This window comes from Pseudophryne corroboree, chromosome 7 (assembly GCF_028390025.1).
Source record: "Pseudophryne corroboree isolate aPseCor3 chromosome 7, aPseCor3.hap2, whole genome shotgun sequence".
In the NCBI taxonomy this organism is placed as follows: Eukaryota; Metazoa; Chordata; class Amphibia; order Anura; family Myobatrachidae; genus Pseudophryne; species Pseudophryne corroboree.
This window is the reverse complement of record NC_086450.1, coordinates 132,824,345-132,851,323: the sequence shown is the minus strand read 5'-3', so window position 1 is coordinate 132,851,323 and position 26,979 is coordinate 132,824,345. Positions and strand designations below refer to the sequence as shown.

The 26,979-nt window shown below is 44.2% G+C and overlaps 1 protein-coding gene across 5 annotated transcripts in view; it reads right to left on the bottom strand.

Moving 5' to 3' along the window:
* Nucleotides 1-26,979, bottom strand: part of RBMS1 (RNA binding motif single stranded interacting protein 1) — a 621,011-nt gene that overhangs the window by 280,233 nt on the left and 313,799 nt on the right. The window lies entirely within an intron of this gene.

The window sequence follows — 26,979 nt, the reverse complement described above, 5'->3', positions numbered from 1 at the left end:
TGGTACGCTTGTCACTTGCAAATCATGATAACTTAATTCCCCTTATATGCTGAATGCAAAGTTAAATCACAGGGTACTATTAGCCCGATTCCTCTTGCCATTACGTTAAAATCATCTCTTTTTGTGTACAAAAACAATAGTTGCTCACAGCCTGCTTCCACATTTCTATATGAATCCACCTTCCATCTATCTAGCTTGAATCATACCTTAAATAAGTGCCCTACAGTCAGCAGACCCTCCAACATGACCCGCCCCACTAGGTACAAAATGCTCTGTTTCTGGAATTCCCTCTTAATTTATGATTGCCATCAGCTGTGTTGAACTAGTTAAATGATAAGAAAGCTGTTTCTTCACAGGTGATGGCAATAATAAATTAAGAGGGAAGTCCAGAAACAGAGCATTTTGTACCTAGTGGGGTGGGTCATGTTGGAGGGTATGCAGTCAGCACTGACGGACCAGAGACCTCTAGCTTCTATATACAGTATATTAGCATGCCATGCCAGTGTACAAATTGTAGAGAGCAATGTAAAATGATGGGGAATAATAAATAATGGATAACAAGTATTTTATAAATGTTGCCCATGCCTGTTGTACTCTATGATAAGGTCTGATCTGAACTCTATGTGAAAGCGTTAGCCAAATACACTAGGAACGTCTACTCCTCTATATGATTAATTAGACAATAAAGCAGTCATTTATAGATATATCTTCAGTCTTCCATTTATTGATAACAAACAGAAGGGCCATGCCAAGGTTTCTCCAAATACAGTTTGCAGTAACCGTTCATTATGGTTCACTGGCTCCAGTCCTGAGCTCTATTATAACTCAGCCATCTCTATTTGATTAAATTACAATCACATAATGCAGTTGTTTCATGTATTGCAACCAAGTGCAGCTCTGCCGTCAGAATGTCACAGGAAATATATATTATAATTATAACCAACAATATCTTCATTTACAGCAGTGACTTTTAATTAATGTGTAACTTTGAAAAAAACAAAAAAAATTAAAGTAGAAACAATATTAATGTTCTACAAATCACATGTACACATTCTGAAAATGAATCACTAATTCATTCTTTTTTTTTTTTAACACATTTAGCAGCAACTGAAGTGAAATAATAAACATACTGCAGAAACAGAGTCATACTTAATGTTATTTATTAACTATGCATAGACAGACAGGGATGTAGTCAGGAGACCGCCGGTCACAACCCCCGCCCCCCCTCCCCCTTACATCCCGCCCCTTGAGAATCCAGACAGTCGGCATGCCAACTAGCAGGGACTATTCCCACTCTTGCGGTTGCCACCGAGCCCGCAGCGTGGTGAGCGCAGCGAGCCCGCAAGGGGCTTGTTGCGCTCCCCCCCCCCCCCCCCCCACTGCCGGCATCCTGCTGCCAGGATACCGGCGGAGGTATGCTGACCAGCGGTCTCCTGACCGCAGGTCACACATATCCAACTAGATAGATAGATAGATAGATAGATTGATTCAAGATTGGGTTTGATGCCTGAGATCAGGAGGATGATCCCTTAGACTGCTTGTCTGTCCAGAATGCATGAGCCCCCCTGTCATGGGTAGATTTGGCTGAACCACTGAAAGACCGGATAAAATACGAAAGTCAGACATTGTACGCATCTGTTTTTACATATGGATTTCATAGAGTGTGCATTGACTTCTGTTCTCACTGGGGGACACCTTACAAAGTACTTACATCAGATTCAGGTGCTATATTCTACATAATACATAAAAAGTGGACTTACTGTACATAAATAGAGAACCCGTGTATGAACAACCCTTTCTTCATCTATCCTCCCCATGACATGAAGGATGCATCTATTTGTTATATACTGTATTAGGGGAAGGAAAGCACATCCCTATTATATCACGTGAAGAAAAGGAGGTAGGTAAGCCAATATGCTTCTGAAAGTAGTAGCCACTATTATAAGTGCTAAGAAAACAAAATATTAAATACTGCACAGAATCTTAGAAATGTGCCAAAATGTTCTTTAAGTAGGAAAGTGACAGAATTAAAAATTAGACTGGATAATACAGCTATGAACTGAAAGGAGTGGATTTGTTGGAGTGAGATAAAATAAATAAATAAAGCAACTGCCTAAACTATTTTATTCTAAGGCATCATCTGCTTTTACGAGGAAAGATATACGTCCACACTCAAAATGAGATCAGTCCGTTGGTCCAAATTGCATACATCTAAGGGTATTAAAATAACTACAGTAGTATATGGTCTAAAACAGGGGTTCTCAAACTCGGTCCTCAGGACCCCACACAGTGCATGTTTTGCAGGTAACCCAGCAGGTGCACAGGTGTATTAATTAGTCACTGGCACATTTTAAAAGGTCCACAGGTGGAGCTAATTATTTCACTTGCGATTCTGTGAGGAGACCTGCAAAACATGCACCGTGTGGGGTCCTGAGGACCGAGTTTGAGAACCTGTGGTCTAAAATATCAATAGTAAGGAGCCGAACAAATGACAAAACCAAAACACATGATTCTGAAGATTGGAGATCATTTCAAACAAATGTATTTATTTTACGTTTTAACTAACTAACTACAGTAATAAATCACGGGCATTTCATACAGCATGCCACAATAGATTAGTTAAGAAATTGAAAACCTTTAATTTAAGTCAAAGATAATGGAATTGATAAAGGTTTGACAGGACAAGACTGTGGTCAATGGTTGAAGCTTAGAAGGACAGCTTCCCAGTTTACATAGTGTGTTTGTTTGTGAGAGTACATGGGGTCTGTAAGGTAAGGTGTGTATTTCCAGTGATACAGAGATCTGTAACAAAGATGATAGGAAAACTTGCAAAGTGAGTACTAGAAAAGTGTGGAATCTTAAAGGTAATAAACAACCATGCGGCACACCAATTAGGGAGGCTAATCCTGAGCCATTTTTTTTCAATCCCGGGTATCGGGATTGAAAAATGGTCAATCCCGGGATTTCCTGGGATTGGCTTTCTTCCTGTGTGTGTGTCCGCCTACCGTACACTGCCCCTCCCCTCCCCACCAACCCTGCACATAAATCAACTCACCAAACTGCTTGGACGGGTGGGATGGGATCTTCCTTCAGCCGCAGAGACTGCGTGGGCATCCGGGAGGAGACGGCGGGTGACGGCCGCCTTACCAGCGGCCTCAGCAACAGGTCACTGTGCAGCATGACCTCACAGTCAGAGGTTGCGTTGCGCCAGGAGGAGGGAGCCGGGCAGCGTCTGAGCATCCTGAGGACGCTCAACGCTGATCCCACAATCCCCGGGATTGGACCTTTCAATCCCGGGATTGAATCCCGGCGTATTTTTGGCCTACATCCCGGGATCCCGCCAATCCCGATCCCTGGATTGGCCACACTAACACCAATATCATAGGGTAAAAAAAAAAAAAAGAGCCATTGGTGATATAAGGTCAACAACAGAGAAATACTGGACTGCTGATATCGTTATACAGTCTAGAGAGTCGGAAGGCAGAATCTCTGCTTCAGGTAACATGGTTTACTGGGCCGACTCCATTTGGTATATATAGGGAAAAAGCTTAAATTCTAAGATCTCTAAAAGAGAACAATCCCTTTATTACTGTGTGTTAATGTTATAATTACTATTACTAAGTACATTTATTTATATGGAATCAGGCACTCAGGTGTGTCATACCGTTCAGAATCTAGCCGCCGGTATGCCGTAACCCCCACTCACACCATAGCCGCCGTTAGCGGCTAATACTGCAAATGTAGCATCTAGTTACCCTTCGTGGAGAGGAACTTTCCCATAAGCACAACCAAAAAAATTTGAGTGGTCCACAAGCGCTGCTAGATAGTGTAGATGTCAGTCCCAGGGGTTTCTGCTGAGATGTTCTATATGTTCAAACAGATTCCAAAAACAGAAAACCAGAAGATTTTGTCAATTAGACCACATTGCATTCTTCTCCATATATCGGACAGGAACCTCTGGACTAACCTTCTATTAATAATGTGCAGCGGAAAAACCCTCTGAGCTAATGGGGCTGCACTAGACTTGTGGAGGGATTCGTTGGTGTTGTATATGGTATTGAACTTTGTATATGGTATTGAACTATCGTATTATATAACAAACGATAAGCTAAAGGATGGTTCTTGTATAGATTTGAACCCACTATCCCTGGTGCTGTGTGCAGCGAAAAAATCCTCTGAGCTATTGGGGCTGCACTAGACTTGTGGAGGGATTCGTTAATATATAGTATTGTGTATAGTATTAAACTATCGTATTCTATAACAAACGATATGTTAAAGGATGGTTCTTGTACAGATTTGAACCCACTACCCCTGGTGCTGTGTGCAGCGGAAAAACCCTCTGAACTATTGAGGCTGCACTAGACTTGTGGAGGGATTTGTTAATATATAGTAGAGAGTATCTGTATTTTGAGTAGTTTTAGTCTCCTGGTCAGTACTAAGAATTTTATTATCTTTTAAATATATGTTTCTTTTAGAAACTGTTGTAGATATATACCACCAAAAAACTATTAAAAACTATTAAAAATAATGATTATTAACTGCTAATTAATGTTAAGAAATGATGCAATGGATAAATGCTTGTCTTTGGTAGTGAGAATTGTATGTGTTGGGTGGATACACTAATAAGTCACACATGCCGAGTAAAAACATCTGAGTGTAATTAAGTTAATTAGCAGAATTATTGGCTAATCCTGCTATAAAATGATCCAACACTGCAGCTACGTTATTCCTCTGACGAAACCGCTTGCCCTATTTGCGGAGAAACGCGTAAGGAGGGCACTTTTGACTGATCCTGTTGCCTTTAGCTTCTGCATCTCATCTTGTGACCTGTGGCAGGCTGGCGAGCCGTTTGACCGGGGATACAGCTGAAGTGGGACCTGGCTAAGGAGGCCCCCTCCCCGTTTAACTAGGAGCTGCGGTGGCCGTGAGTATCCAGCAATTCATACTACGGCCGGGAAGGAGCTTGTAAAAGGGGTCGTAGCATACCGCTGTGTTCATTTTCTCACACAGCGCTCTCCCCCTCTCTGGACATACATTTAATGTGGTACCACAGAGACTGTGAAAATCTGTACTAAAGGGACCAGTGTGTCCAAATACTACACAGCCGATACAAACTGGTCACAAGCAGACATATGGATTGTTACTCAGGGAAACCTCAATGGACGGTTATTTGGTAATAAAGGCATGGGAGTGAAGCATTTGCACATTTTATGAATTTTATCCTTGTGCTCTATGTGGAGTGTATTTAATAAATTGATTGTAATTTTATTTGATTGTATATCTTTGTTTCGGAGCTCCTTTATAAGTTCTTCTATATTTCTGGTAATTAGTGGGTGGAACAGTACCACCAGTAGGAGCTGCAGAAACTTGGTATCAATTAAAACAGTTAATGCTAATAGATTTATTTGGTGGTTATATAAGCGCTGTGTGTTTATGTATTAATATTAATAAGATACGTGCATCAAAAGGTTTCTTTAAATCTTCACATGTAAAACCATCTACACTCTGATGGACATCATTCATATTGTTCGGGAAGTGGTGCTCTTGAGAGTTTGGTGCTGAGCTGCAGCTAAGGCGCAAGTTACTCTTTTTTCCAAGTATTGTATAAGGTTTCCCATTAGCTCCTGGGTCACAAACTATTTGGAATAGTAACCTGTGGCGAGCGAAGCGAGATACCGAGCCCGAAGCGTAGCGAGCAAAGCAAGCTCTCAAGGGTACAATGGTGCAGAGATAAAACTAAATAACCTCAAACGAACGGAGAATGGATAAAACATTTAGGTGCTGTAAGGGCGGAAGTTATCTACTGCCCTCTCGTGCTGTCACTTCCTGGTACTGATCACAAAGGGAACATAGACACAACCATACTGCATATTCTGCCACTGTGCTCCGCCTCCCCTTTCCAGCCTCCTGGGAGCATGACTGTGACAATCACTCTCCTGCGGCTGGTATGCAGTGGACCCTGGGGGCTGGCTGGGCGGGTTGTGTCGCCGCTGCATCTTGGGCTTCCCGCGGCTGGTGTCTCTTGTTGCTGGCAGGGATGCAGGCTGCAGGGGCCAGGGCGGCAAGAGCAGGACTCATCTCTCGGAGGTAATCATCAACTCAGTGGAAGTGAAACTATTTATAAACAGTGGCAGCAGCAGCGGCCTGGGGCTGCGTAATCACCATTGGGCATGGTGAATTCAGATTACAGCACAAATATAAGTTACTATCCTAATGTAGAAAAAAATAATTATATATATATATATATATATATATATATATATATATATATATATATATATAGATACACACAGCGCCGGCACTTGGACTGCCCCTTGGGCTAGCTTGCTCCGGTGCCCTCCACTAGGGTGTCACCCCCATATCCAGAACGCAATGAAAGAGGCGGCACTCTGAGACTTTTAAATAAAAAAAGTGACTTTAGTGCATAAAGTGCTACATCAACGTTTCGGGGTACTGGACCCTTTCATCAGGATAGTGTACAGTGCAAAAACAAACACAATATATAGAGGCACTCACCCCCTGAACACTCCCCGTGTCTGAGTCCCACTGGCCACGCCGGGCACAGCATCACTGCACTTGACTCTGCATGGATGAAGCTTGACCCAATAAGTTTGCACAACTTTAAGATGGCTATACCCCAGGGTGCAGATGATGATGCCACTACTTTCTTATTGCAATGTGATACCCGGGATACCCTCAGCTTCTCAGACTTGGAAGCTGAAGGAATTTTAAACAAAGAGTCGGCTTTCGGGGATTCACGACTATTACTAATGAAGATGCATTCCGTGAGCTATTGAGGCTCAAGAAAAGAGAGATAGACTATCTTTATCACAGCCGCACTTTGTCGGACTATTACCGAGCTAAGCACATCCCGAGGGGATTCCGCATACATAATGCACCAACCATTGGCAGATATAATCTGAATTTCTGCAAGAGATGGATTGCAATATTAAATAAATGCTCCATGGATCTCCTCCTCCTGGTCATTGAGGAGGCAACCCGTGAGTATAATGTTACCAAGGAGAAGACTGGGAATCACGAAGCAGAACATCATGTCAAATTGACTTCAGATCAAGCAAGACTGGCAAAACTAGAGGAACAAGTGGAACAATACCGCCTAGAGCTACTGAAGTTTAAAAGGGAGAAACTTGTAAAGGTGCAACAAGACTATGCACAGCACCGTGTATACCTATGGCTGGGGAGTATAGGTGGGAATCAGCCTGGCAACAAGATGCCCAGATACCGTTCAAGATACCCTACTGCACGTTTTGACACCACGTCTGCCAGTGATTCCGATGATCAAGGCAGTACATCAAATAGGGGAGCCTCACAAAGTACCCCTTTAGAGGTAAAGACTCAGGCAATTATAGCGGCCCGAGACGTAGGTGCACTAGACAGGGTGGGCAGACAAACAGGCAAAGGAAGAGGGAGGGAGGGAGACCACCGAGAGCGAAAAAGACTTGATTTTCAACCTCTCATCCAAGCCATTATCCCCTGCCGAGGTAAGTGTGCTCGAAAAGGGCCTGTCGTTTGTTCCCACAAATAAACCTAATAAGTTCCAGTGGAAGGTAGACACCTTCAATCTATACCGAACTTTGAAATTAAAAGAACACTTTGAAAAACAGCCCAAGGTCCCTGCTATGGACAATATACCAGCACGGATTAAGAAACTCGGGCCTGGCTCCGGTTTTGACCCAGTGTCCAGCAATGCTTCTTTAAAAACCTTTAGTAGACTATTAGAACTGGCTGGGACTGATGATATACCCCGTACCTTTAACAACCTCTCGAGAGAGGAAAACTTTGCCCTGAAAACATTAAGCAGACGACAAGACATTATTATCAGAGGGGCAGATAAGGGGGGATCGATTGTGGTACAAAATACCAGCGATTATGTTGAAGAATGTTACCGCTTGTTGGGGGATGGTGATACCTACTGTATTCTGGATAAGGATCCTACAGTGTTGTATAAAAATGAGTTGTCAAGTTTACTGAAAAAGGCTGTTGAACAAGGTTTGCTATCTAATGTCATTAGCCAGAAGCTGTTGGTAGAATATCCTGTGGTACCAATTTTCTATACGTTACCAAAGATCCATAAGGACGCACAGAGGCCACCGGGGAGACTGATCATCTCAGCCCGGGGGTCTCTGTGCGAACCTTTAGCGATCTTCCTTGATGCATACCTACAACCATGCATACAACAAACATTTACACACCTTAAGGACTCCAATACGCTACTTACAAAGTTTGAGGCCATTGGTGAGGTGCCAACCAACATGCTTATGGTCACCATTGATGTCACAAGTTTGTACACGTGCATCCCCCATGGTGAAGGTTTGCAGGCTGTGAGGAGACTGCTCACTGGTAATACCATTTACACCGGGCCGGACATTGATTTGTTCATCCAATTGCTGGATTTCACTCTCACTCACAACTATTTTCTGTTTGAGGATAAGTTCTTCAGACAGATCACGGGTTGTGCAATGGGGTCGGCGGTGGCACCGGCCTTTGCCAATACCTACATGTGGGAAGTTGAGAAAGGTATGCTTTATGAGAATCCAGCCATCACGAAGGAAGTGTTCCTTTATTATAGGTAATTCGATGATCTGCTGGTCTTTTGGACCGATAGTGAACAGATGCTCTATGAAATAATCGAGACACAGAATAATTCCTCCAGTCCTATCAAACTTACCTTGAAGAGCAGTTACACACAGATAGAATTCTTGGATATCTCTATTAATCTTCATGAAGGAAAGATCAGCACTAACTTATACACCAAACCAACAGATAGGAACACCATTCTCGAATATAATAGTTTCCATCCCGTTCCCACCGTTCAAGGTTTACCTTACTCCCAGTTTTTACGTGTATGCAGGATCTCCAGTTCAGTTTCTGAACGTGATAAACAACTTGATGTAATGGAAGGTAAATTTCTGCAGAGAGGCTACCCAAGATCCTTGTTAAAGCAGGCACATGCCAAGGCAGTGGCCCAAAAGAGAAGCAGTTTGCTTTTAAGAGAAACTTCTCAAAAGTCCAAAGACAGGCTCCCATGGGTCAACACGTTTGACACCAATAGCCATCATACAAACAAAAGGGCCAAATCATTATGGTCTATGATCACCTCTGATCCTGATCTGAAATCACTAAAACACACTAGGATTATGCCGAGTTATAGAAGGGGGAAAAACATCTAAGACCTAGTGGTCAAAACAGATTTAAGTAAATTCAAAAAACAGGCCCCTCAACATTTCTTAAGTCGACCCAATGGCTGCTATAAGTGCATTGGCTGCACAACTTGCAGCTACATGTCTCCTGGCGATGTAATTACACATCCTTATTCTGGCAAAAAAATCACCATAAACTGGCCTCTGTCTTGTCATTCTAAATTTGTCATTTATGCCATTATCTGTCCATGTGGACTTTATTATATTGGCAAGACAGAGTGCCAGTTTAAAATAAGGATGGCACAACATAGACAGGCCATCAGAGCAGCCATTAAGACTGGATCCAGTAATCAAACAGTGGCACGCCACTTTTTAAATTCTAAACATAGCATGGCGACCCTGAAATATCGTGTTATCGACCAAGTTCCAGAGTCGATTCGAGGGGGGAATAGACCCCTCAAATTGCTTCAACTTAAGTCCCGTTGGATTTTTAGGCTCGACACCCTACGACCAAAGGGGCTCAATGAAACACGGGGTCTAAGCAATTTTTTGTAATTCTTTGCAATCTTTTAGAATCTGTCATAAAGGGAGCCACACCGGAGGGTATGCACTAAGAAAGAGTATTTCAAAGTATTGTATAACTGGGGTACAGTAGTACAGAATAATTTTCTATGCTGATTTCGTCTGTGTTGAGTTTACACGTGCTTTAGAGATGTTTACTTGGTTTATGTATGGGGGTTTACTGCACATATGTGTTGTCTTAGGGGTTAATGACATGTATGTCAGTACATTGTTCGGGGTTATGAGTATGTGTTGTATTGTAGATATAATAAGATTTTACTTACCGATAAATCTATTTCTCGTAGTCCGTAGTGGATGCTGGGGACTCCGTCAGGACCATGGGGATAGCGGCTCCGCAGGAGACAGGGCACAAAAGTAAAAGCTTTAGGATCAGGTGGTGTGCACTGGCTCCTCCCTCCTATGACCCTCCTCCAAGCCTCAGTTAGGATACTGTGCCCGGACGAGCGTACACAATAAGGAAGGATTTTGAATCCCGGGTAAGACTCATACCAGCCACACCAATCACACTGTACAACCTGTGATCTGAACCCAGTTAACAGCATGATAACAGCGGAGCCTCTGAAAAGATGGCTCACAACAATAATAACCCGATTTTTGTAACAATAACTATGTACAAGTATTGCAGACAATCCGCACTTGGGATGGGCGCCCAGCATCCACTACGGACTACGAGAAATAGATTTATCGGTAAGTAAAATCTTATTTTCTCTGACGTCCTAGTGGATGCTGGGGACTCCGTCAGGACCATGGGGATTATACCAAAGCTCCCAAACGGGCGGGAGAGTGCGGATGACTCTGCAGCACCGAATGAGAGAACTCCAGGTCCTCTTTAGCCAGGGTATCAAATTTGTAGAATTTTACAAACGTGTTCTCCCCCGACCACGTAGCTGCTCGGCAGAGTTGTAATGCCGAGACCCCTCGGGCAGCCGGCCAGGATGAGCCCACCTTCCTTGTGGAATGGGCCTTGACAGATTTAGGCTGTGGCAGGCCTGCCACAGAATGTGCAAGTTGAAATGTGCTACAAATCCAACGAGCAATCGTCTGCTTAGAAGCAAGAGCACCCAGTTTGTTGGGTGCATACAGGATAACAGCGAGTCAGTTTTCCTGACTCCAGCCGTCCTGGAAACCTATATTTTCAGGGCCCTGACAACATCTAGCAACTTGGAGTCCTCCAAGTCCCTAGTAGCCGCAGGTACCACAATAAGCTGGTTCAGGTGAAACGCTGACACCACCTTAGGAAGAAACTGGGGACGAGTCCGCAGCTCTGCCCTGTCCGAATGGACAATCAGATATGGCTTTTGTGAGACAAAGCCGTCAATTCTGACACTCGCCTGGCCGAGGCCAGGGCCAACAGCATGGTCACTTTTCATGTGAGATATTTCAAATTCACAGATTTGAGCGGTTTAAAATGTGATTTGAGGAATCCCAGAACTACGTTGAGATCCCACAGTGCCACTGGAGGCACAAAAAGGGGGTTGTATATGCAATACTCCCTTGACAAACTTCTGGACTTCAGGAACTGAAGCCAATTCTTTCTGGAAGAAAATTGACAGGGCCGAAATTTGAACCTTAATGGACCCCAATTTGAGGCCCATAGACACTCCTGTTTGCAGGAAATGCAGGAATCGACCGAGTTGAAATTTCTTCGTGGGGCCTTCCTGGCCTCACACCACGCAACATATTTTCGCCACATGTGGTGATAATGTTTTGCGGTCACCTCCTTCCTGGTTTTGACCAGGGTAGGAATGACCTCTTCCGGAATGCCTTTCTCCCTTAGGATCTGGCGTTCCACCGCCATGCCGTCAAACGCAGCCGCGGTAAGTCTTGGAACAGACCTGGTACTTGCTGAAGCAAGTCCCTTCTTAGCGGCAGAGGCCATGAGTCCTCTGTGAGCATTTCTTGAAGTTCCGGGTGCCACGTCCTTCTTGGCCAATCCGGAGCCACGAGTATAGTTCTTACTCCTCTACGTCTTATAATTCTCAGTACCTTGGTTATGAGAAGCAGAGGAGGGAACACATACACCGACTGGTACACCCACGGTGTTACCAGAACGTCCACAGATATTGCTTGAGGGTCTCTTGACCTGGCGCAATACCTGTCCAGTTTTTTGTTCAGGCGGGACGCCATCATGTCCACCTTTGGTCTTTCCCAACGGTTCACAATCATGTGGAATACTTCCCGATGAAGTCCCCACTCTCCCGGGTGGAGGTCGTGCCTGCTGAGGAAGTCTGCTTCCCAGTTGTCCACTCCCGGAATGAACACTGCTGACAGTGCTATCACATGATTTTTCGCCCAGCGAAGAATCCTTGCAATTTCTGCCATTGCCCTCCTGCTTCTTGTGCCGCCCTGTCTGTTTACGTGGGCGACTGCCGTGATGTTGTCCCACTGGATCAATACCGGCTGACCTTGAAGCAGAGGTCTTGCTAAGCTTAGAACATTGTAAATTTCCCTTAGCTCCAGTATATTTATGTGGAGAGAAGTCTCCAGACTTGATCACACTCCCTGGAAATTTTTTCCCTGTGTGACTGCTCCCCAGCCTCTCAGGCTGGCATCCGTGGTCACCAGGACCCAGTCCTGAATGCCGAATCTGCGGCCCTTTAGTAGATGAGCACTCTGCAGCCACCGCAGAAGAAACACCCTTGTCCTTGGAGTCAGGGTTATCCGCTGATGCATCTGAAGATGCGATCTGGACCATTTTTCCAGCAGATCCCACTGAAAAGTTCTTGCGTGAAATCTACCGAATGGAATCGCTTCGTAAGAAGCCACCATTTTTCCCAGGACCCTTGTGCAATGATGCACTGACACTTTTCCTGGTTTTAGGAGGTTCCTGACTAGCTCGGATAACTCCCTGGCTTTCTTCTCCGGGAGAAACACCTTTTTCTGGACTGTGTCCAGAATCATCCCTAGGAACAGCAGACGTGTCGTCGGAAACAGCTGCGGTTTTGGAATATTTAGAATCCACCCGTGCTGTTGTAGAACTACTTGAGATAGTGCTACTCCGACCTCCAACTGTTCTCTGGACCTTGCCCCTATCAGGAGATCGTCCATTTTCTTTGAAGAAGAATCATCATTTCGGCCATTACCTTGGTAAGGACCCGGGGTGCCGCGGACAATCCAACCGGCAGCGTCTGAAACTGATAGTGACAGTTCTGTACCACGAACCTGAGGTACCCTTGGTGAGAAGGGCAAATTGGGACATGGAGGTAAGCATCCCTGATGTCCCGGGACACCATATAGTCCCCTTCTCCTGGTTCGCTATCACTGCTCTGAGTGACTCCATCTTGATTTGAACCTTTGTATGTAAGTGTTCAACTATTTCAGATTTAGAATAGGTCTCACCGAGCCGTCTGGCTTCAGTACCACAATATAGTGTGGAATAATACCCCTTTCCTTGTTGTAGGAGGGGTACTTTGATTATCACCTGCTGGGAATACAGCTTGTGAATTGTTTTCACTACTGCCTCCCTGTCGGAGGCAGACGTTGGTAAAGCAGACTTCAGGAACCTGCGAGGGGGAGACGTCTCGAATTTCCAATCTGTACCCCTGGGATACTACTTGTAGGATCCAGGGGTCCACTTGCGAGTGAGCCCACTGCATGCTGAAACTCTTGAGACGACCCCCCCCACCGCACCAGAGTCCGCTTGTACGGCCCCAGCGTCATGCTGAGGACTTGGCAGAAGCGGTGGAGGGCTTCTGTTTCTGGGAATGGGCTGCCTGCTGCAGTCTTCTTCCCTTTCCTCTATCCCATGGCAGATATGACTGGCCTTTTGCCCGCTTGCCCTTATGGGGACGAAAGGACTGAGGCTGAAAAGACGTTGTCTTTTTCTCCTTTATACGGCAATACTTCCATGTGCCGTTTGGAATCTGCATCACCTGACCACTGTCGTGTCCATAAACAACTTCTGGCAGATATGGACATCGCATTTACTCTTGATGCCAGAGTGCAAATATCCCTCTGTGCATCTCGCATATATAGAAACGCATCCTTTAAATGCTCTATAGTCAATAAAATACTGTCCCTGTCAAGGGTATCAATATTTTCAGTCAGGGAATCCGACCAAGCCACCCCAGCGCTGCACATCCAGGCTGAGGCGATCGCTGGTCGCAGTATAACACCAGTATGTGTGTATATACTTTTTAGGATATTTTCCAGCCTCCTATCAGCTGGCTCCTTGAGGGCGGCCCTATCTGGAGACGGTACCGCCACTTGTTTTGATAAGCGTGAGCGCCTTATCCACCCTAAGGGGTGTTTCCCAACGCGCCCTAACTTCTGGCGGGAAAGGGTATACCGCCAATAATTTTCTATCGGGGGAAACCCACGCATCATCACACACTTCATTTAATTTATCTGATTCAGGAAAAACTACAGGTAGTTTTTTCACACTCCACATAATACCCTTTTTTGTGGTACTTGTAGTATCAGAAATATGTAACACCTCCTTCATTGCCCTTAACAAGTAACGTGTGGCCCTAAAGGAAAATACGTTTGTTTCTTCACCGTCGACACTGGAGTCAGTGTCCGTGTCTGTGTCTGTGTCGACCGACTGAGGTAAAAGGACGTTTTAACGCCCCTGACGGTGTTTGAGACGCCTGGACAGGTACTAATTGGTTTGCCGGCCGTCTCATGTCGTCAACCGACCTTGCAGCGTGTTGACATTATCACGTAATTCCTTAAATAAGCCATCTATTCCGGTGTCGACTCCCTAGAGAGTGACATCACCATTACAGGCAATTGCTCCGCCTCCTCACCAACATCGTCCTCATACATGTCGACACACACGTACCGACACACAGCACACACACAGGGAATGCTCTGATAGAGGACAGGACCCCACTAGCCCTTTGGGGAGACAGAGGGAGAGTTTGCCAGCACACACCAAAAACGCTATAATTATACAGGGACAACCTTTATATAAGTGTTTTTCCCTTATAGCATTTTAATATATATAGTCATATCGCCAAATAAGTGCCCCCCCTCTCTGTTTTAACCCTGTTTCTGTAGTGCAGTGCAGGGGAGAGCCTGGGAGCCTTCCCACCAGCATTTCTGTGAGGGAAAATGGCGCTGTGTGCTGAGGAGAATAGGCCCCGCCCCCTTTTCGGCGGGCTTCTTCTCCCGTTTTTCTGAGACCTGGCAGGGGTTAAATACATCCATATAGCCCCCAGGGGCTATATGTGATGTATTTTTAGCCAGAATAAGGTACTATCATTGCTGCCCAGGGCGCCCCCCCCAGCGCCCTGCACCCTCAGTGACCGCTGCTATGAAGTGTGCTGACAACAATGGCGCACAGCTGCAGTGCTGTGCGCTACCTTATGAAGACTGAAAAGTCTTCTGTCGCCGGTTTCTGGACCTCTTCAGTTTTCGGCATCTGCAAGGGGGTCGGCGGCGCGGCTCCGGGACGAACCCCAGGGTGAGACCTGTGTTCCGACTCCCTCTGGAGCTAATGGTGTCCAGTAGCCTAAGAAGCCAATCCATCCTGCACGCAGGTGAGTTCACTTCTCTCCCCTAAGTCCCTCGATGCAGTGAGCCTGTTGCCAGCAGGACTCACTGAAAATAAAAAACCTAACAAAACTTTTACTCTAAGCAGCTCTTTAGGAGAGCCACCTAGATTGCACCCTTCTCGGCCGGGCACAAAAATCTAACAGAAATCTAACTGAGGCTTGGAGGAGGGTCATAGGGGGAGGAGCCAGTGCACACCACCTGATCCTAAAGCTTTTACTTTTGTGCCCTGTCTCCTGCGGAGCCGCTATCCCCATGGTCCTGACGGAGTCCCCAGCATCCACTAGGACGTCAGAGAAATGATGTTTTTTAGTCACAGACATAGGGTTCAGTCTACTGTATTACATGTCGCTGGTCATAGATTAGATGTTTTTATAAAGGTTATTGAGATATACACCCTTACATGGTCTAGGATGGTAGATGTACCATGTACTCCGCATAAGTACACACAGCAACAAATCAGTGGATGTTTTTAAACTCGTAGTTTTCACACATTTTATAGTGATCATAGGCCGCTGAGGTCTCTGGTATTCACGTGTGGTTTAGGGTTATGCACAGTTTTTGCATCATTTTTTAGCACTACACATTATGAGCATTGCTCTCTTATTAAGTTTTTTAACTAGCGGCACTATGAAATGCGGATTTTTATGCTTTTTTAATAAAGAACCAGCGGCAGGTGTGCACATGAATTTTATGTTTGTTTTACAGGGTCACCATGGCAACCGTGACCGGGACCCCGCGACGGCATCATGCGACGTCACTTCCGGCGGAAGTGGTCATTCCGGATGGCCGGACGACGGGCCGGGCACGGCGTGGCCAGTGGGACTCAGACACGGGGAGTGTTCAGGGGGTGAGTGCCTCTATATATTGTGTTTGTTTTTGCACTGTACACTATCCTGATGAAGGGGTCCAGTACCCCGAAATGTTGATGTAGCACTTTATGCACTAAAGTCACTTTTTTTATTTAAAAGTCTCCGAGTGCCGCCTCTTTCATTGCGTTCTATATATATATATATATATATATATATACACGAAAGTTTATGTATTAAACTGAAACGTTAACCTCTGCCAGGCGTCACTCCGCCGTTCATTTATTCTTTTTATACTAAAGACCCGTTGAGTGCCGCTTCTATTGGATTCCTTCCTTTTGACTGGTGTGGTATGCTTGACCGGCGGTCAGCATACCGACGCCGCGATCCCGGCAGGGAGGGGGAGCGAGTGCACCCACCCCCTTGCGGGCTCGCGCAGCATGCCGACAGTCGGGATTGTGAGGATTCGGGATGTAGGGGGAGGTAATGTGACCGCTGGTCACATGAGTACATCCTCCCCGAGACATGTAGGTCAATAAAAAACTACTTTTATTTCAACGTTTCAGGAATGCTCCCGTCATCAGGAAACCTTTTCCTGACGATGCGAGCATTCCCGAAATGTTAAAATAAAAGCAGTTTTATCATTGACTTACACGCCTCAGAGTGCCACCATTGTGTCCACTATATTGGAGGTTTACCTCACGGAGGGCACCAGGGCAAGTATACAAATAGCCATATATGAGCCCCAAAACGTTGGGATTACTTTGTGATGCTGTGAAATACACATTTTGAAATCAGTCTCCGAATGCCGCTGCTTGTTTTGTGCCAGAGGATATATATACATATATACAGTGCTGCAAGTATGGCAGTACGGGGCGGTACTGCGTACCAGTAAGGAATTGCCAGCCGGGACGCAGTACTGCCGGCCCGACCGTCATGCTTGCAGTGCTCCTCTCCTGCCCCTCAATGCTCAGTGAAGTCAGATCTCCAGCGGCGACGTGACTCTCAAATGAGGCGCCGATTCGTTAGCCAATCAGAGCTCGTTGACCAGCAGCCACGCCTCCTGATTGGCTGCCAGTCCACAAGCTCTTATTGGCTAACGATCCAGAGCCTCTTTTGAGATACATGCCGCCAGAGGCCAGACTCCACTGAACACTGAGGGGTAGGAGAGGTGCGCATTGCGTTCTCCTCTCCTCAAACAGCAGCGGCACTGGCAGCAACAACAGCAGCGGTGAGCAGGAAGGGGGGAGAGGGAATTATGCACTGTGGGGAATTTGTGTACCTGGGGCTCGGTGCATATGTGTATCTGGCACTGTGGGGAATTTGTGTATCTGGCATTGTGGGGCATATGTGTATCTAGCACTGTGGGGCATATGTGTATCTGGCACTGTGGGGCATAGGTGTATCTGGCACTGTGGGGCATATGTGTATCTGGCACTGTGGGGGCATATGTGTATCTGGCCCCCCATATGTGTTTCATGCCTCCATTTTCATTGGCCATGCCTTCGGCGTGCGCACACAGTACCAATAAGAAATATTTTCTACTTGCACCACTAATGTAATTTTTATGCTATTATTTTAAAACAAACAAACCGTGATGTTAAGGAATTATATAAAAACATAATGCACATAGAAGAAAGTCTTATTTTCTTTAATAAAAAAAACCCTCTAATAACAATCATCATAATAATAATAATAATAATAATAATAATAATAATAGTTACTATTTTACTTTGGGGAGTACAGCAGCTCAACAGCAGCAAATTTCACTTGATCTTCTTAAACTAAAGAACAATCTAGCCCCAATGGTTTCTGCAGAGCTTTCTTAATTGTGAATGTAACCACTTGTTTTCTAATGTGGGAAAATACATCACTGAATAAATAATATCTACTATTATGTTGGGACCGGGATTAAATGGAATAACTGTATTTCAGTCATAGGAACAAAGATTTAATTGACCACAGCAAACTTTCAATTGTGTGATGTTGAAATGGCTTCTAAACTTAAAATGCAAGGGTCTTAAATAAGCTAGATCATACTGTACTTCTTTTCATAATGCGGGATCCTTCATTTTCTATTGTGGTCTATGTCTATAAACTAGGTGTATATTACTGATAATATATAAATGGATATTAATGCACAAACGTTTTATATAGACAGGGTCAGTTTTATAAAGAAAGGGTCAAGGGCTCACAACAAATACAGGTTGAGTATCCCATATCCAAATATTCCGAAATACGGAATATTCCGAAATACAGAATTTTTTGAGTGAGAGTGAGATAGTGAAACCTTTGTTTTCTGACGTCTCAATGTACACAAACTTTGTTTGATACACAAAGTTATTCAAAATATTGTATTAAATAACCTTCAGGCTGTGTGAATAAGTGTGTATGAAACATGAATGAATTGTGTGCATGTACACACACTTTGGTTAATGCACAAAGTTATTACAAATATTACCTAAAATTACTTTCAGGCTGTGTGTATAAGGTGTATATGAAACATAAATGTATTCTGTGCTTAGACTTAGGTCCCATCACCATGATATCTCATTGTGGTATGCAATTATTCCAAAATACGGAAAAATCCGATATCCAAAATACTGCTGGTCCCAAGCATTTTGGATAAGGAATACTCAACCTGTATAGCTCTTCAACCCCCATTTTACGTCCTGACAACAACAGTTAAAATGGGGAACCTTTTTCCTAATGCACACCAGTCTTCCTGTTAGTCACCAATACAGATTCCATTTGCCATATCAGTGCTGACTACTGACAGAAACAGAAAAACATTGAGCTGCATTATTAGATAGTTCTAGCTCCAGCAATGACAACAAACAAAATGCACCATTTAATTTGACTGCTATGGCAAGGTCAGAGAGCAGGTAAAAGAGAATAGGAGGGATAAATAACAGTTCTACAGTGCACTCAGTGATTTGGTAATATCCAATCAAAAGCAATAGCCAGCTGTCATTATGCCATCCATTTTATACAGTTAGTACATTGCAAAAAATATTACTAAGACCACTCTAAAGACTCTAAAAGTTGATGAGGCTATAAAGTCTTTAGCCAAGGGTAAAGCCCCAGGCCTTGACGGCTTTATTAACGATTTTTACATAACATACCGAAATATTTTGACTCCTCACTTGACTGAGCTCTTTAATACAATCTCCACGATAGGTACTCTTCCCAAAGAAATGTTAGAATCACAAATAGTAACTTTACCTAAACCGGGAAAAGACCCCACTTATTGTCAAAATTACCATCCTATACTTTATTAAATGGTGATATTAAACGTATAGCTACACGTGTTAATTCTAATTTGCCCTTACTGATTCATACGGACCAAGCTGGGTTCGTTCCTGGTAGACAAGCATCAGATAACACACGTAGAGTGTTTAGTTTAATTGATTCCCTAGCTACAGAACAAGGCCTTCTTTTTTTGAATTTTTAACGTCTATCGTTGCACTTTATAGCGCCCCTTCGGCTCGTGTATTCAGCAATGGCTTTCTATCTGATGTATTTCAAATATCTAATGGAACTAGGCAAGGATGCCCATTATCCCCTCTAGATTTTGTTTTGGCTATTGAACCCCTCACGGTTAAGATTCGTTGTGATGATACGTTTTTAGGGGCAACAATCGGCGACTCACAACATAAATGATGTTTATTTGCTGATGATATTCTTCTATTTGTTTCAAATCCCTCTTCTACTCTCCCACACCTCCACTTAATTTTGGATGAATACAGTAAGGCCTCTTACTATAAATTAAACGCAACAAAAACAGATGCTCTCCCTATAAATCTTTCCAGTTCATTAGTTTCTTTGTAGGTCAACTATCCGTATAATTGGCAGTCTGAATCAATTAAGTATCTTGGCATAAATATTCCGGTGGTTGCTTCGAAGGTTTCTGACGTGAATTTCCTTCTCTTATCACAACCCTTTCCATATGACTGAATCTTGGCTTTAATTATGAGATCTCTTGGTTGGGCCGTATGGCGTCATTCAAGATGTCTCTGTTACCCAAACTAATGTACCTATTTCGTACAATGCCATATATTATCCCCCAAAAATACTTTGCTGAATGTAACCTTCTTTTAACTAAATACATCTGGCAAGCGGGTCCTCCAAAACTTGCAAAGTCTAAGAGGATCCTACCCAAAGCCAAGGGAGGGCTTAACCTTCCAGATCTAGCCTTATACCATGAAGCTTGTATCTCAGCGCAACTTAAAGCCTATTCAGATACAGGTTCAGGTGTGGGATGGGTCAGCCTAGAAAATGCAGCCTGTACAAATTACCCGCTAGTGGATATTATGAAAATTCCTAAGTCTTTGCGACTAACGTCTACTTCAATGCTACCCTCTACACAAGCATCTTTAATGATATGGGATAATTTAGCTGCAAAATTAAATCTTTTATCGTCCAATCTCCCAAACGTCACTTTAAAGACGATAGCTACACTAATATCTAAACTGAACCTTGCGAAGTGGGTCTGCTGTGGTGTGAAACTACTAGGTGACTTGTTGGAAAGCCCATCACTGTTCCCTTTTACCAAACTACAACAAAAATTCAGAATCTCTGACTCAGAATAACTATGCTACTTCCAAATTCATCACTGGTGGAAAAACCTGCCTAAACAAACTAGCCCTATGAACCCCATGACGCCTTCAATCTTAGCGCATGTTACGCAACCTAAATCCAGAGGAGATATCTCGTTTTGGTACCAGATTCTTGTACATTTAACTCCCTTTACTGAACATAAGGCCCAAAAGAGGTGGGAAAAGGATTTAAGTACTACGTTATCTGTGGCACAATGGAGTAAAATCTTTACATCCTCATTTAACATTTCAAGATGCTTGTAAAATTGCTTCATAGTACACTATGGCCTACATGTTCTAAATACTGCTGGCGACAATGTGGTGAGATTGGCCATATTTTTCATGTATTTTGGTCTTGCGCTGTTATTGGACAATTCTGGTCAGATGTTTTTAAGTTAATTGACACAGTGCTGAATTTAACGCTCTCTCCTTTCCCTTCTTTAGCATTATTAAACTTATTTCCCAGCAATATTTTGCTTCATAAGCGGTATGTCCTTGGACATATTCTTATGGCAGCAAGAGCCGCGTTAGCGTAACTATGGAAACAATCAGACCCTCCGTCTTTATTAAAGGTTATACATAAAATCCAGTTTCATTTTATTATGGAGACGGAATATATGCCTTTTTCGTACTCCGCCTCTTCTCATTTAGTACTTTGGTCGTCCTGGCACGAATTTGTCACAGAACAAGATGGAGCTCAGTACTTCCCTAAATCTTCTCAAGCTGATCCTTGGCAATTCAGCCTTAACGAGAGAGTCCGACTCTCCATAGAGTAGATACATTTATCATCTAATTGTTTAAGCCGTTTGTACTGTTGGCAGTTTTGGTTCAACAATGGGTGTGGTTTACTAGGATAATACTGATATCCTGTGTACGCAATTGGATTTATGATTACTTGTACCCCCCCCCTTTTTTTCTCTTTTTGTACCCTTTTGATAAACAAATTATTTTTTTCTCAATAAAAACTATTGATGTTAAAAAATATAAAAAAATATTGATCCATTTTAATTCCCCATACAGAAATATTATCCGTTGTCCTGGCCATCAGAAAACACTGTACACAATTCATCTCAAGCAGTTCATTTTTCTTCTGATTTGTATGTTCCTGTTTTCCGCTGCTGTTAATTTTCTGTAGAACATTTGTCTTGGGCCCTGATATTTAATAATTAGCTGAGCAACAAATTCCTGACGATGCAAATGGTAATTTGTGAAAGCTACCCCTGCTTTCAGCCAAATACAGCCACACTATTCCTTGATGAAGTGCCCACATGAAAGGAGATCTCAACCTAACTACATGGCACCCACATACAACCAGGTACGCCAAGAGGGCGGTGGGATGTCCCTTTTGGCAGCGCGCATAGTAATTTCCATGCCACCATGTACCACCAAGGCCCGCTATATGTCTAGGTGGCACTGCACAAAACAAGGGGGGTAATTCAGATCTGATCGTAGATATGCTAAATTTAGCACATCTACGATAATTTACTGAGACATGCAGGGGGACGCCCATCACAGGGCTAGTCCGACCTGCATGTCTGGCTCTGCCCACCCCGCAAGGGTGCTAAAGCATCGCACAGCAGCAATGCTTTTGTACCCGGAGAGTAGCTCCCTGCCTGCGCAGCTCCTTCGCGCTGGCAGGGGGCTACCAGTCACGTCCTGAGTCACAGCGTCTGCTTGTGACATCACGCAGCTGCCACGGCCCACCCACACAGCGGTCCGGACATGCCTGCGTTGTGCAGACCGCGCCCCACCAACAGCGTTCTAACGCAGTTGGCACACCCCCTCCTACCCCGCAACCACCCCGGTCTGTCAATCACACAAAGGGACAAATCACTCAAATCCACAAAGGGATTCAGAATGCGATCGCTGCAGTCTGAATTACCCCCAATGTAAGAGAAGAAACTTTCTGAGTTTATTAGGAGTCATCAACAACAGTTTTTCCAGAACTGGCCCCTATGAGTCCCTAGAAAGTTTTAGCTTAAAATGCTCATGGTTTTATTTCAACAAGAAAATATTCAAAAACACTAGTCATATTGCTTATTGCCTAAAGTTCATTCATTATTCCAACCAAACATTATTGCCTTCATTAGGAATTCGTCAGTTGTCCTTTCTGTATTGCATTTCGTGTGCTATTCAAAAGATATTTTATTGATGTTCTCTCATTATTCAAATTTCTGATGCAAAAGTGGACGTTTCAAATTTCTGATGCAAAAGTGGACGTTTCAAATTTCTGATGCAAAAGTGGACGTTTCAAATTTCTGATGCAAAAGTGGACGTTTACTGATTTCCAAAATATAGGCTCAGTATGGGGGGAGGGGGGGGGGGGTTCTTTGTTTTATTCTAAACTTAAAATTTTCTAAACAGATTGTTAAGAGGTGGAGCACAGAAAGGAAAAAGGAATACAATACAATAAAAGCCACACATCGATTGTGTGCCATGTGAGAGTAATAATAAATATAAGACAATTAAGTTATGTCTGGTGTCACGCCCAAAATAAATGAAGCAAGTGGCCTTTCTGACCGCATCCGCGCCAACATAGTGGTGACGTTTATGGACAGGAGCCAGGTATCACTGCAAGAATATCATATGTTCATCAGAATGTCAATAGTTATAATGAGGACATGGTTAAAAATGTCGACATCTAAAATGTAGAGAACTGGAAAATGTTAACATTGACAAATAACATGACATGTCAACAGAGTAAAAATGTGTCGGCATGCTGAATGTCAACATGGTCACTGTCTACTTGCTATACCAAACTCATTTACAAAAGCATAATAGTTTGCGCTATACTCAGAATGTATGCAGTTGAGTTGTCGGCAGTCAAGATCCTGGCGGTCAGGATACCGACGCCGGGATCCTGACCACTGACAGCCGGAATCCCGGCTAATGGGCTATTCCAACTCGTAGGTGTCCATGACACCCATAGTGTGGTCATAGAACCTGTGGCGAGTGCAGTTGTCGGTACACTGGCGGCCTGCATCCCAACCGTCGGTAAATCCCACTGATCCCACTCAGAATTGTCCTCTGCACTATACTTCTCTGATGACTTAAGGAGCAGAAACGTGGGGCTCGTGTGTGTGGGAGTACCAGCAGAAACGTGGGCTCGTGTGTGTGGGAGTATCAGCAGAAATGTGGGGCTCGTGTGTTGGAAGTACCAGCAGAAACGTGGGCTCGTGTGTGTGGGAGTACCAGCAGAAACGTGGGGCTCGTGTGTGTGGAAGTACCAGCAGAAACGTGGGGCTCGTGTGTGTGGAAGTACCAGCAGAAACGTGGGGCTCATGTGTGTGGGAGTACCAGCAGAAACGTGGGCTCGTGTGTGTGGGAGTACCAGCAGAAACGTGGGGCTCGTGTGTGTGGAAGTACCAGCAGAAACGTGGGGCTCGTGTGTATGGGAGTACCAGCAGAAACGTGGGGCTCGTGTGTGTGGGAGTACCAGCAGAAACGTGGGGCTTGTGTGTGTGGGTGTACCAATAATTTATTTATTTTTTCTGATTGGAACTCTATAAATAATACCTTTTTTACACTGACAATTTTATCCCGGGATTTTGCACGTGAACGCGCATCATCCCGGGATTTTTGTCAGTGTAAAAGGGTACACTTACAATTTCCCGGGACGAGCATCCCGGGATTTCAACTCAGGTCTCGACCAGGGTTGAATCCGGGACCATCCCGGGAAGCTGTGCAGTGTGAACGGGTATACCGGGTCAAGGCGACCCGGCACCCGTTCTCTGCATAGGAGGAGGCGGTGCTTGGAGAAGATTATCTCCTAGCACCGCCTCCGGTAGAGTTAGCGGCGACGTCACCGACCCGGCAATATGCCGGGTCGGGCCGCTAATGTAAACGGATCATTCCCGGGACACATTCCCGGGAATGACCCGAGCCTGCGAATGTAAAAGGGGTATTACAGGCTTCTGAATAGATACCATCCATGTACATAAATTCTTAAATTAATAAATAACATATTAACGTGATACTGAATCATATCTAAAAGAAATAAAACTGGGTGGGAGGGATGAATTAATTATATTGCATGGGATTGGTGGGTGTAATTGGGGCCAAGGACCATAGAAACGCAAAATATTGAAACCACTGGATATGTCTGCATAATAAAATGTAGATAAGCCATTTCCTCTAACACAGTAATCTTTTCATGTTTTACAGCCAATTATAGGACACACGAGGACCGGTACATAAGTCACAAGTGTAGGAGTCTGCATGCAATTGTTTCTAATTAAAGCATTACACTAAAAGGCTACATTTTGCCCTCTCCAAAAGCATTTACGCCACATCGTCTCATGTGGCAATAAAATACACAGGGCAGGGGTATAATATAATGTTAAAGAGGCAGTCTACTGGAAGACAAGACAGCAAAGGGCATTATTAACATATGAGTAAAAGCAGATTGGGTGTCTCGTAAAGCTCTGCTTTAGTGCATTGATACATTTAAACTGTTGCTTCATCTGGAAAAACAGCTCAACAAAAAGAGTAAGAAAAAAAAAAAACATCACCAGGACCCAACCAATTCCTTTCATAACTCAGAGGTTACCGTTCTGTGCATAAGGTCAGCAATTGAAAATGACCTCTGTTATTCCAGGTCTCATGTTAGCTGACATCAGGTCAGAGTTGAATCAACCCCATTACTTTTCCAAATTAAATCCAAATAAGAAAATGGATGATTCTGATACATTTTATTTTGATCCATGGATATGGGTATGTAGTTTACTATTGTTTTTATTTTTTGTGTCATTTTTAACCCTTCGAATCCTGCAGATAGTTGAACATATAAATAATATTTTTTGTTATATATAGATGGTCAGAAGTTTTGCAGGATATATGGTCAGAAGTTTGTTATATTACATCGTGGAGGCAACCATTTTATCAGCTACATGCGCCCATTTTATCATCTACATATGCATGCAGCCCATCAATACACTAGGAAAGCAATGGCATCAGGACGTTGCCCTTGGTTATCATTATCACCATCAATCTGATTCACATATATAGTCTGAACCAAGGATATATAACTTTACGAATTTGTGATGCTCAAAAGGAGTGCCCTGTTATTAGAAAGTGGGCGTTTCCAGGCACATGTGGGGTGGGGATTGTGCACACCTCCCAACTGTCCAGATTCCAGTGGGACAGTCCCACTATTTGGACACTTTTCACGCTCTCTCCCCCGTGGGCTGCAGTGTCCCATGAGCGGGGTAGGGTGGTGTGTGTCTTGGGACGGCTTTGAGGACCGCTGTTTTGCAAGCAGTAAGTGATCTATTAATAGATTCTGCATTGTCCACTTCCAGCCCAAGCATCGAACCAGAGAACACAAAACCCAATAGCACTGACACACACAATGGAATAGAAACACTCAATCACAAAAATGTGACATGTGAATCCCAATGTCCCCTCATTCTCTTCATTCATTTACTGAAAATATAGATGAAGCCAAAGCGAGCAGAATTATAGGAGAAAAATGTAAAAGATAGAACTAGTGGAGACGGGATCCTAAGGATGAAGTAGATTGGATTGGTAGAGCTGCGCACCAGCTAAACTGTGAATACACTAATTTCATAATAGCAATTTCAAGGATCGGAATTAGGCCTACACTTTCCACAGGAAAATAGGTGCACAGGATGAAGAAGCAACGTGGGGTCATAGGCGTGCGCAGCACATTTTATTAGGGGGTGCACCGTCGGAGGGGTGTATCTAGCACCACCTTTTGGGCGTGTCTAGCACCATCTATTGACGGTCAATGCAATAAAAAATATCCACCCTTGTACCAATCCTAATAAAGCAGATACATTGTCAGATGTTGTGGTGTGTGCCAAACAAGCACCCCTAATGGCACTCACTGCAATTACACTGCTCCTCCTCAGCCTGGTCTGGCTCCCCCTCTCTTTCCCTGCACTGACAGTCGCAGATTAGTACTGCTGCTGTGTCAATGTTGCTGCCGACCGCCTGCCAGAATTTAATTTGTCTTCCTAAGAGGAACGCTGGCTGCATGCTGATCCTCATCAGTGGCTGGGGTTGGCATAGCATAGAAAGAGAGAGGTGAGCATGTGGCGGGTGGCCGTGCGAGCAGTATGACGTAATCACATCACATCACGCTATTTTTGTACATGGAGGTGGAGCCGGGAGTTTGAAAGCCGGTGGCAGTGGCACCCTTGATTAACCCATGCGTCCGGTCAGTAATGCAGTCCTGACAGGGTGCAGCGCAGATGGGACAGTAATCAGCCTGCTCAGCGATCGCTGCATTAGGCATGTGAGATCGGGGTGCCAGACAATAGGGGGTGCCTGTGCGCACCAGGCACCCCCCCTGCGCACACCTATGCGTGG